Below are 12,962 nucleotides of genomic sequence, written 5' to 3'. Positions count from 1 at the left end.
AGTTAAGGCAGGAAAGGATAAATTTGAAGTGTGTCAGGTCGGCTCGGTGCTTGGACTTTCGCCAGCAGCGCTCGGCAGCTCGAGCGTAGGTGCGTAGGAGGCGGACAGAGGAGGTGATCCAGGGCTGTGGGTTAGTGGAGTGAGAGCGGCGGAGGGAAATGGGGGGGTGAGAGAGTCGAGATGAGTAGAGAGGCTGGAGTTGAGAGCGGAGACCTGATCTTCGAGAGTGGGAAGTGAGGACAGGGCGGCAAGGTGAGGAGAGATGCTTTCGGAAAGACGGATGGGATCGAGAGAGCGGAGGTCTCTGTGGGGCAGTAGCAAAGATTTGCAGGGGGAGGGAGTGTGAGAGATGAGGCAGTTGACAAGGTTATGGTCAGAGAGAGGGATTTCAGAGTCGGTGAGGGAGGAGATAGTGCAGCGGTAGGAGATGACGAGATCGAGGGTGTGACCGAGCCGGTGAGTGGGCGCGGTATGGTGGAGGAGGAGGTCGGCAGAGTCGAGGAGGGATAGCAGGCGGGCGGCAGAGGAGTCGTCGGGTACGTCCATATGGATGTCGAAGTCTCCGAGGATCAGAGTGGGCAAAGAGAAGGAGAGAAGGAAGGTGAGAAAGGGGTCAAGGTGGTTGAAGAAGTCGGAGGTGGGACCGGGAGGGCGGTAGATGACGGCGACAAGTATCTGGAAGGGGTGGTAGAGGCGAATGATATGGGCTTCGAAGGAGGGGAAGGAGAGGGAGGGGGGAGGAGGCGAAAGCGGCAACGGGGCGAGAGGAGGAAGCCGACGCCTCCTCCCTTACCGGTGAGTCTGGGGGAGTGGGAGAAGGAGAGGCCTCCGCCGGAGAGAGCGGCGGCGGAGACCGTGTCTTCGGGAGAGAGGCACGTTTCCGAAAGGGCGAGGAGGAGGAGAGAGCGGGAGAGGAAAAGGTCATGGACGAAAGGTAGCTTACCTGTAATAGAGCAGGGGTTCCAGAGGCCACACTTGAAAGTAGCTGTGGGTGCAAGGGGAGGAGGGGGGGGAGGGGGGGGAGGGCGGGGGGAGGGGAGGGTTTGGATGGGAAGGAGGTGGCGGGGCCCTGGACGGGGAGAGGGGGATGAGGGGTGGCGGTGGGACAAGAGGACTGGGATGGGGGGAGGGGGGGAGGAGGGAAGTTTGGTGGGGGGGAGAGTAGGGGGAGGGGGAAGAGGGGTAGCGCTGGTAAAGTGGGGTTCTAGGGCGGGAGAGGGGAGGGGGGGAGGAGACAGAGGAGAGAGCGGGAAAGAGCTGAGCGAGAGAGGGGAAGGGGAAGGGGAGGATAGGAAGGGGCGGGAGGGGGGAGGAGGGGAGGAGGGACATGGCGAGGCCAGAGAGGTGGGTGGCAGCACTGACAACAGTAAACAGTAATAAACGAAATCGGTAATATAGCAACATGATACAGTATGATACAATAAGGTAGTGCTAATATAGCAACATGATACAGTATGATACAATATAGTCGTGTTAATAAAAGGGGCGATGACCAGGGTCGGGGGTAGACTCGATTAAGGGGCGACCTGATCAAAATTCAAAGTCTGACGACAATAAACAATAACAAGCGAGATCGCTAATATAGCAACATGCTACAATAAGGCACACTACAATAGTGTTAATAAGCAGGCGATGACCAGGGTCGGGGGACGAGCCGACCCTACCCGATCAGACTCAAAGTCAAGCGGCCAGCGGCCGAGAGAGTCCCAGAGCTCAGGACCAAATAACCCTGTGGCGGCGGGGGGGCCCTGAGGTTGTCCGGGGTGGGTGGCGGCCGTAGGCGGCGGCTAAGGTAAGGTAACATGGTGAGAACAAGGACATCGTCGCCCGGGGCGGGGGCGGGGGAGATGAATCACCTCAAGGGGGAAGAGGGAGTGAGGCCTTCCCAAAATGGCCACCTCGGGCGCAGTGGGGGAGCGGTTGGGGAGCACAATGTCCCCGGGCCGAGCAGGGGGACACAATGTCCCCCGAGGACACAATGTCCTTGGGGCCGAGAAGGGGAGCACAATGTCCCCAGGATCGAGAAGGGGAGCGCAATGTCCCCGGGCCCGAGCGGGGGGGTGGAATGGTAGCTGGTGGCTGGGGGTCTGTGGGGGCGAAGATCCTTAGTGTCGGAGTTCCCGAGAGGGGGTGCGGAGGTCCAGGTTGCGAAAGGCTGAGGCGGGCGCGGGTCCAGATGGTCCGAGGCTCAGCTCCCCGGTGGAGGGGAAGGAAGCGCAGATGAGTCGGCCAGCGGTAGGCGAAGGGGGGCTTGTCGGGAATCGGGGCCGGGTGGGCCGAGGCTGCGCCTCAGGGGAGCAGAGATCCCGAGCCCACAAGGTAATGGCTCCAAGGGTCCGGGCGATGACAAGGCCCAGCTTCCCGGGAGAGAGGGGCGGTCTCGGCGTGGATGAGTCGGCGGTTTATTGTTGTATCGTACTCTCCCAAATAGTACAGTGCTCTGCACACAATAAACACTCAATAAATACAGTTTAATGCATGAATGAGTAAACTACATGAGCCAATAGTTGAATGATAACCTGAAAAAGTATGAATTCATTCATTTATTCAATCATATTTCTTGAGCACTTACTGTGTGCAGAGCACAGTACTAAGCACTTTGGTCTGAATCAGGATTTGTATAACTGGGTGCTGCTTTGCTAACCCTGATCAAATAATGTGGGAAACGGCAAGTTAAGATGATCTTCCTGGTTCAGAGGGAGACTACTCAATGACAGAAAGGCAAAGCGTAATGTGTGGTAAGAAGTCTTGAAATTGTAGTGTTTAAAATAATCTCCTTTTCAAAATGAGCAGCAATCAAAGTGTGTTTGGGCTGCATAAGGAGAAGCTGGGGAAGGAGGACATAAGGAATTTTGGAGCTCCTATGGAATGGGGCTGGTTAGGGGAGGCGAGGGATGTCTGTGCTGAGCCCTTTCCTGGAGGCCTTTGCTGGATGGGGAAGCTGGCAAACATTAGAGCTCAGCTGAGGTTTGGAACAAAGTTCATTTTTTCTTGTCAAAGTCACCTGATTATTTGATTGAAAGCTACTCCTACCTCTGAGTGAACCAAATGCCTTTTGCAAATACTCTTCTCCAATGGCCCAAAGGAACCACTTGCTTTTTCTTGCTTGTTTCTTCTTTCAAATTGCAATATAAGGTTTACAGTTTCCAAATTTGTGATCTTAAGGGAAGGTTGCAGGGGGGCTGCCTTTTCAAAGATTATATTTCTATGTTTAGAATGTGCACATCAAATATATTGACTGTGTTTTGGTGTCCTGAGAGAGCTATATTATTTCAGTCTTAATGGTCACCCTTATGAAAGTCAACCCTTTATCTGCCTACTAATTAGAGAGCAAAGAGTCAACAAGGACAAGAACATAGACATCGTAAGAAAGAAAATCCAATTTGGCCTGTCGTGTCAAAATATTTTAACAGCTGCACTAGAGGATAGGGGAATATTAGCATGCCTATCCAAGCATGCCAAGATCTAAGTCTGACTTAAAGCTACTTCTGTCATAATGACAGCTTCACTGAATTCAGTTTATTTTATATGCGATGTCTTTTGAACAGTACTGAATGAATAGCAACTTTAATTTTAGTATCAGCGTCATTTTAGGAAATGTTGGCTCTTTCCAGATGTTCAGCCATTCCAGTTGTATCTTTAAGTGTCAGGTTTAGAAGCTGAAAAATTCGGGATACAGAATTGGTTTCCTTGAAGTCTCTTTTTCTTGCTTTTTTAAGCCGTGTGGTCAATTTACTGTGCATCATATTAATAGTAATAATAATAATTATTATTATTAGACTGTTATACTGTTATAATGTTATACTCCTGTATACTACTGTACTAAGCACTGGGGTAGATACAAGGTAATTGGGTCAGTACACAGTCACTGTCCCACATGGGGCTCACAGACTAAGTAAGAGGGAAAACAGGTATTGAATGCTCATTTTACAGCTGGGGAAACTGGGGCATAGAGACTTTAAGTGACTTGCCCAAGGTCACCAGCCGTCAAGAGGCAGATTCAAGATTAGAACCCAGGTTCTCTGACTCCCAAGCCTGTGCTCTTTTCACTAGTCTGCATTGCTTTTCTATAGTTGTAGCTTACATGAACATATTGCAATATGCTGTTCAAATCAGGTAAAAAGACAGACCCTCCCGGAGTTGGCCATGTGAACAGAGAATATCAATTCAAGCACATCAAATTGATGAAACCCACAGGAAATTGGACTGAGTAAAAGCAGGGGTAAATTTCTGGAACTCAATGATAGAATAAAGATATATGTAGTATTTTAGTTTTAGGAGTTGGGGATTTTTTTCCAAGTTGCGGCAAGGGACCCAGAGAAATACCATGAGTTCAACATGGTTTCAGAATGAGAGGTTTGCAGTTGGGGAAATATTTTTAATCGAGTACACAGACTGATTCTTTTTTCTGCCCTTTAAAAAGATAAACTTGAAGAATATCCTTCTTACAGAACAGCAAATCATGGCTCTGTCGAGCAGAAAAGCATGTTTAGGTATCAGAAAATAGAGGTCAGAATTAGTGAGCCAGGTTTTTGGGGTGGTTTTTAAAAGCCTTCAATCAAAACAAAGGAAAGGAAAAAACTCCGCAGTGTTACCGTCACATTCTATGAAGTGGCCATCCAAGCATTGCTAGTGTTTGATAGAGTAATGCAGTCTAAGTAGATCATTAACTCTGCCCTTTTTCAGGATCACCATCATGAACCACAGCAGCCGATGTAAATGACAATTTTGGTTCCAGGATTTGGTGAGCCACTCGGAAAAATGATGGATTCAAATGGAGTTCAGGCCATTTTGAGAAATGTTTATTTTCTGAGAGGGAGAGCTCTGTGAGGTAATCAGAAGTCTCTCATGCAGCACACCATGCCGGAACCTTGGTTTCAGCCAGCTCTTGAGGGTGATACTGCAGATTTCAGGAGTGCAGCTCACGACCCAAGAATTGGAATGTTCAAAAGTTTCCAGCTCAGTCAACTTCAAATCCTATAAGCCATCAAGCTAAAAAGAACATTTTCTCTCTCTGACATGATGAATCCTATCAGAAATGAAATGTTCTGTGGCAAATGGTTTTCAGCCACCTCTTTTCCCAGGAAGAAGGGGCATAATTTGTCAAGCCAATTTTGAGAAATTCCGGATGCAGACATCATTAGCTTGCTCTCAATTTGCAGGATTCCAGCCTAACGTTTAAATAATTTTTCATCCTTGCTTTGTGTTCATTAGCCCCTTGTTAAAGGACAAGACTGATCAGTGGTATTTATTGAGGGCATACTGTGTGCAGAGCTCTTAGCAGTTGGGAAAGTATAATAGGATAGCTTTGATAGATGCGATTCCTTCCCATAGGAGCTTACTAAAGAACACTTTCCTTCTTTAATGTTTACACTTCTTTTGATAATGAACTAATTTTGGACCCTTTTGGATTTAGGGTTCATTGGTTTCAATTGGTAAATTTGATTTCAAAATAGTAGTATTAGTATTTATTAAGCACATAGTGCGTGCAGAGCACCGTTCTAAGCACTGGGTAAGAATATGCAGGTGAGAATTGGACTTAGAGCAAGGACTCACAGTATATGAATATAGGTGGGGAAGAGGACTGGATCCCTCTCAGGGTCACATCTGGAGAGTTTCCAGTACTTTACCAGTCTCAACTATGGGAGGGAGTGTCAAGCAGAGGCCTACTCATTCCATTCCTAGCTTGGCCAGTGGCTAAAGAGCAGAAGGCAATCTGCTACAAGTCAAAACTCATCTGTGCTGGGCAGCAGCGGCATGGGAGAGAGTTGAGGGCGGAGACTCAAGTTTACTGAGCAGAAGGAGGCAATGGTAAACCACTTCCAGATTTTTACCAAGAAAACTCTGTGGATCCACTACCAGACCGATTGCAGATGGAGGCGGGGCGTTCTGGGAGAGATGTGTCCATGGCGTCGCTATGGATCAGAGTCGACTCGACGGCATAAGACAAGACAAGAGGACTGGAAACAGACATATCAAAAGCGATGAAACAGTAAAACATTGATGCACCATAAAGGACAAGGACAAATGCACAATTCACAAAATAAAAACAAAAGTCAGTAGGGAACTGTGTCTAGAGGACCAGAATTTCAGGCTCCTCATGATTCAAGGCCCATTGTATAACTTGCCACAGCAATGGCTACCACAGCCATTCCTCAAGGTTATATAAGGCCCTCATGCTAGAAGTGCTGTTCTCTTTCCCACCAGAATGGTGGAAATCAGAATGGCGTCTCCTTCATGTGGGAGTGGTTCACAGTCCAAGCAGTGTTCTTTCAAACCCGTACAAATAGACCTGGCTGGAGAATTGCGGGGAAAGAAGAACAAACTACAAAACCCATAATACAGTGGAGTTGGTTTCACCAACTTTCCAGAGATACTTGGGAGATTCTGGGAGTCAGTTAATATTTACTGAGTGCTTACTGTGTGCTGAGCACTGTACTAACTGCTTGGGAGAGTGCATTGCAACAGTGAGATTTGCTTCTCCGATAGTAGTGGAAGAGCTTTGCACCACTGGGAGATGGAGCAGTTTTCCTCAGAAATACCTCGGAATTTCATTTCAGTTTCCGGTTGCTGGGCTACTCCCTTGGGACCCAGCCAGGAGTTCTGTGTGGTAATATATTTCTCTCTGCCTAAGTTATGGTAAAAAGAAAACAAGGGTGAGCTAATCTGGAGCCATTTGGGTGCAAACCCTTTTCCAACTTCTTCCCAAATTGAAACTCAAGTGCTCATATGGCCAAACTACAGGTGATTAACTTCTGGGAATCAGGCACCATGCTTTGCATCAGCAGTTTTAACCTTCAGTAGCTCAAACTATCACTCTGTAAACCTCAGAGCTTTTATATGTTTGCTTGCTAGTCTTCTCAATCTGTAATATTGTTTAAATCTTGACTTTGGCCATTATTGTTTTCGGGACTGTTGCTCAGCCCTGATTGCTAGGGTTTTCACAGAGCTATAGTTTGGATCCAGGCTGGAGTTTCTAATCCTGCACCTACCTTGGTTTACTCTAAATCCAGGAAAGTTAACTGTACTCTTACTTAGGTATTATACACATAAGTGGCCCCAATCTCAACGTCATGAAGCAAAAGCTTTCCTATTCTAATATCCGTCTTTATGAGGTCAATACAATCAGTCCAATTACATTTGTCAACAAATGATTATTGAGTACTCAGAGGATTCTGAGATTGTCCACAGAGTACAGGACACTTTTCTGGACATTTAGTGTGTAAACAGGAGAATGGGCAGTTCTTGCCCTTAAGGATCCTTCAGTTTAATCGGAAAGACTTGACAGACACACATCCAGGGAGTATAAATAGGGATGAAATTGAATGGAGTTGAGAGAAGGAGTGGGTTATGGATTGTGCTGCTAAATTTGTGAAAACGTGTGTTTCATCAGGGAGAAATGCAATTGCAAAGGGAAGGAGTTGCTATGTTTGCACAGAATAAGGAGGAGTTGCCTTTTTTTTCTTTTAATTGTATTGGTTAAGTGCTTAATATGTGCCAAGCACTGTACTAAACTCTGGGTTAGAGACAAACTAATCAGATTGGACCCAATCCATGTCCCAAATGGGGCTCACAGTCTTAATCCTCATTTTACGGATGAGGTAACTGAAGCACAAAAGTTAAGTGACTGGCCCCAGGTCAAGTAGCCGACAAATGGCAGAATGGGATTAGAACTCAAGTCCTCTGTCTCCTAGGCCTAAGCTCCTTCCTCTAGGCCATGTTGTTTCCCAGTGGTGTGATGGTGTGATTACAGAACGGAAGTTAAATTTTCTTTAGTTCTGAGTTTGCTTTGTCATTTTCAGTAAAGTCCGTTAATCCTTTCCCCGCCTTTCATCTGGAAGAGGAAATAAAATTGTTAAACCAGGAACTATTTATCATTATGTCCGTAGCCCTACCAAAACAGAAGGTTCAAACTTCTAACTCTTGTAACTCTACTTTCTGAAAATATTTGGTTTAAAGGCTTCATAAAAAATATTTTTTGATAACTAATAATACAAGTGATTTTTCACCTTTCACAGAGCAGGGAAATAAATACCCCAAACCAGCAGGATCAGCAGGTATGTAAGTGGTTTAATCGCATGCGACCGAATGAGCGCCATTAATTTTGTTTGATCTGTCATTGAGGATGGGGAGGAGGATTCTCAAAAAACATTTTGCTCTTCCTGATCCCGTGTTTTGTTCTGGTGGTAAGAATGGAGCTGGCATGGAAGGGAAACAGTATTCCAAATGAAAAGAGCACAGGCCTGGGAGTCAGAAGACCTGGGTTCTAACCTCAGCTCCACCATTTCTCTGGTATGTGATCTTGGGCAAGTCCCTTAACTTTTCTATGCCTCAGTTTCCTCATCCGTAAAAAGGGGTTCAACCTGATTATCTTATATCTACCCCAGCCTCACCTTAGAGTAAGCGCTAAACAAATACTACAGTTTTCATTCTGTACCAGTGGAATATTCTACCAACCACCCAATGAAAGCTAGAGGAAGGATAACAAAAGAGCTTTATGCCGAAACCCGGGCTTGTGAGAATCCTCTGAAATAACTGCTTTGCACCCACATGGGGTGGCCAGATCTGTGGAGTTCAGCTGGTCATCCTAGGGGACAGTGGGGCCCGTCCAGGGGCTACCTCCTCCCCTGGCAACCAAAAGGATGAGGCTTTTGGAGCTGCCAGGCTGCTTCCTTGACCATTGTGCTGCCGGCCTCATCGACAGCAGCAACACAGAGAGCGGGCGACATCTTGTGTGCGGAGAAGCATTTTTGAAGGCACATCTCCTCCAAGAGGCCTTCCCAGACTAAGCCCCACTTTTCCTCAGCTTCCACTCCTTTCTGCATCACCCTGACTTGCTTCCTTTGCTCTTCCCTCCTCCTGGCCTCACTGCACTTACCTACGTATCAGTGACTTTATTTGTATTAATGTCTGTCTCCCCTCTCTAGGCTGTAAACTCACTGTGGGCAGGGTATGTCACTGTTTATTGTTGCATTGTACTTTCCCAAATGCACAGTGCTCTGCACATGGTAAGCGCTCAATAAATATCATTGAGTGAATGAATTAGAACTCAATAGTAAAGGCAAGGGAGACCACCATAAAGCTCAGGACCTGGTTCGGCTCTCACTCTTGTTCCCATTGTATGCACAGTGCATAACCACGCGGGAATACATCCTGTATTGTTCCATGCCTTACCCATATATGCAGGAGGACCAGCCCGGCATTCTGGGACAGAGCACTACCGATAAGTAGTAAGAGAATCAGGGTGGCCTAGTGGTCGGAGCATAGGCCTGAGAGTCAGAGGGACCTGGGTTCTAAATCTGGCTCTGCCATTTGTCTGCTGTGTGACCTTGGGCAAGTCACTTCACTTCTCGGGGCTTCAATTACTTCATCTGTAAAATGGGGATTAAGACTGTGAGCCCCATGTGGGACATGGACTGTGTCCCAACTGATTTGCTTGTATACACCTCAGTGCTTAGTACAATGCCTGGCACGTAGTAAGCGCTTAACAAATACCACAATTATTCATCATTAATATTATTATGGGTAGGGCATGGGCCTGGGAGTCAGAAATGAGCTGGGTTCTAATCCTGGCTCCCACACTTGTCTGCTATGTGAACTTGGGCAAGTCACTTCTCCATGCCTCAGTTCCCTCAACTGTAAAATGGGGATTAAGACTGTGAGGCCCATGTGAGACAGGGACTCTGTCCAACCTGATTACTTTTTGTCTGCCCTGATGTTTAGTAAAGGACCTGGCACATAGTAAGCACTTAACAGATACCAGGAAAAAAAATTAATCCCTCTCTGCCCCCTCTCCCCCTCTGGAGTTAAGTGGTCAACAGTGAATGGCTCTTGGAAGACCCCCTCTCCTGTTAGATGGTACCTCTCTAGACTGAAGCTCACTGTGGGCAGGGAATGTGTTTATTGCTGTATTGTATTCTCCCAAGTGCTTAGTTCAGTGCTCTGCACAAAGTAAGCACTAAATAAATACTATTCACTGACTGAACAAAAATAAAAAAATTCATAGGTGAAACAAATACATCAATCTACACTAAGGTATTTAGAGTGACTAATGGGATGCCCTAATGAGGCAGGCGATGAGAGAGCTTTGATTTAGGGCTAGAGCATGGGGGAGGACAAGGGGAATGGGACCTGAAACTTTGATTAGGATGTCCTCAAAATTTGTTTTCCAGTACTGAGGTGGAGTGGTGAAGGGTGATACTCCCCATCATTTCTTCTCATTTTGACCCTTGTAACCAACAGCACCCATCACAGGACACGGTCCCTTACCTGGCGTGGAGGGGGCAGCCTGAAGTTCTGGAAAATAAAATCAGTAAGTGCCATGCTTAGTAGCAAGACCCTGCTGGACCCTCTCGGGTTTCATAGTGACCCCTGAGAGTGGCAGGAACGTTTGTGCAGTGGATTGAAGCACCTTCCTCTTCTTCCTACAGCAAGAAATGAAGTCTTGATCTAAGCAAACTTGGCCTGTTGTGTCAACAGATCTGTGCCCTAGATATGTCAATAAAACTTATCTGGGGAGTTGAAGAATGAGAAGAAGACAAACTAAGCCAAATCTAAAACAAAAAGCACTCTCTAACGATAGGAGAAATAGAGTTCCACCTATGCTTTATGGCATGTGAAATAAAAGTAATACTAACTGTGGTATTTTTCAAGTGCTTACTATTCATTCATTCAATAGTATTTATTGAGCACTTACTATGTGCAGAGCACTGTACTAAGCACTTGGAATGTACAAATCAGCAACAGATACAGACAGTCCCTTCCCATTGGCGGGCTTACAGTCTAATCGGGGGAGAGAGACAAAAACAATAGCAATAAATAGAATCAAGGGGATGTACATCTCATTAAAACAATAGCAATAAATAGAATCAAGTGGATGTACATCCCATGAACAAAATAAATAGGGTAATAAAAATATATACAAATGAGCAGAGGAGCACAGTGCTGTGGGGAGGGGAAGGGAGAGGGGGAGGAGCAGAGGGAAAGGAGGGGAATAGGGGGTTTAGCTGAGGGAAGGTGGAGGGGGGCTAGAGAGAGAGCAGAGGGAAAAGAGGAAGCTCAGTCTGGGAAGGCCTCTTGGGGGAGGTGAGTGCCTGGCACTGTACTAAGCACTGGGGTGAATACAAGCAAATTTTATTGGACCCAATCCCTGTCCCTCATGGGGCTCACAGTCTCAATCCCCCTTTTATTGGTGAGGTAGCTGAGACCCAGAGTAGTGAAGTAACTTGCCAAAGATCACACTGCAGACAAGTGGCAGAGCGGGGATTAGAACCCATGACCTTCTGACTCCCAGGCCTATGCTCTCTTCACCATACCATGCTGCTTCTCTGGACCAGACATCTTTTAAAATAAAATATCCAAGTGGGGTGGATCCCATCTCAAATGATCTCTTTCCACTTGGTCCGTAGCCTCCCCAGCCCCGCACTGATCCCTAGCCTCTGCTCCAGGAAGAAAACTCCAGCTTCTCCTGGAACCCCAGTCCCCAACACCTGCGCAGAACTCTCACTCACCTGCCAACAGCTACCTAGAAGCCGCAGCTGCAGCCTCTGTAGCTTTGGAAATGTCCTTGGACCTATTAGAAGATGAGCTTTCTCCTCTGCCTCTAGACTATAAGCCCCTTGTGGGGAGGGAATGTGTCTGTCTATTGTTGTACTCTCCCAAGCACTTGGTACAGTTCTCTGCACACAATAAGTGCTCAATAAATAAAATTGAGTGAATGAATAATATAAATAAATGAATTATTGATAGGTACATAAGTACTGTGGACCTAAGGGAAGGTGGATAAAGGGTGCAAATCCAAGTGTGAGGGCGACGCAAAAAAGAGTGGGAGAAGAGGGAATGAGGGCTTAGTGGAGGAAGGCCTCTTGGAGGAGATGTGCTATTAATAAAGCTTTAAAGGTGGAGACAGTGATCTTCTGAAATATGAAGAGGGGTGGGATAGTCCCAGGCTAGAAGCAGAATGTTAGCGATGAGCTTGAGGTACCGTGAGTCGGCTGGTATAAGAGGAATAAAGTGTGCAGGCTGGGTTGTAATAGGACAAATTAACAAAAATCTCACATGCATACAAACATATTTGTGTGTGTGTGTGTACCTGTGTGTGTCAGATGGACTTTGGTGACTAGAAATTTTAGATTAATCCTGTTCTTGTCTTTCACGATTTTATAAGCTTCAGTCAAGTGCCCTCTCAGTCTTCTTTCCAGAGGGAAAAAGCCTAATCTCTTCAGGTAACTAAGTCTGCTGTATATCATAAACTTCTCCAGGTGGTCCTCATGAGAACCCCTTCTCGGCTCATTATACTAACTCTCCAAAACTAAGTGGAGATTCCAGGCCATTTTTAGCTCTAAAAACCAAAACCTGAAAATAGCCTCAATAATTACATTCAAACACTGGAGCAGCTGAGGCCTTTCACTTCATCTTTCCTCCCTCTTCTCCCTTTCTTTCCCCACCCCGGCCCCATCACCACCTTGAAACAAGTGTTAGAAGTTCATAACTTGAAGGCAAAAGGTGCTTGTGTTTTTTCTTTTTCCCTGCTCCTAGTCTCTCCATAGGAGTTTCTCTGCTCTAGCTTCTCACTTCTCCCTCTATCTCTCCCTATCCTTCTCTGGGTGTTTGGACCCCTATGAGAGGATGAATGTGAAGGCGAGTTTTCCACAGGAGAAATATGATTTCTATTAAGGAAATCAAGGGTGATGTGCATAGGCTAGAGATGTGTGGATACATTAGTTTTTCCCTCATGAAACCTCAGATTTTTAAAGGTCCCGAATCTTGATTTTGGAGCATTGTGGTAATACTGCAGTGCACTCTCCTAAGGGCTTGGGAGAGTCTAACAGAAGCAAATGGCATGTTTTCTGACCATAATGAGCGTAATCCTTGGAGGTTTTGCAATAGTTCTGATTTACAACTGCACAGGTGTTGCTGAGAGCACTCTCACTCATCCACCTCTCCCCTGCAGGAAAATGGGG

This window comes from Ornithorhynchus anatinus, chromosome 11 (assembly GCF_004115215.2).
Source record: "Ornithorhynchus anatinus isolate Pmale09 chromosome 11, mOrnAna1.pri.v4, whole genome shotgun sequence".
Classification (NCBI taxonomy): Eukaryota; Metazoa; Chordata; class Mammalia; order Monotremata; family Ornithorhynchidae; genus Ornithorhynchus; species Ornithorhynchus anatinus.
This window is presented reverse-complemented; position numbering follows the sequence as displayed.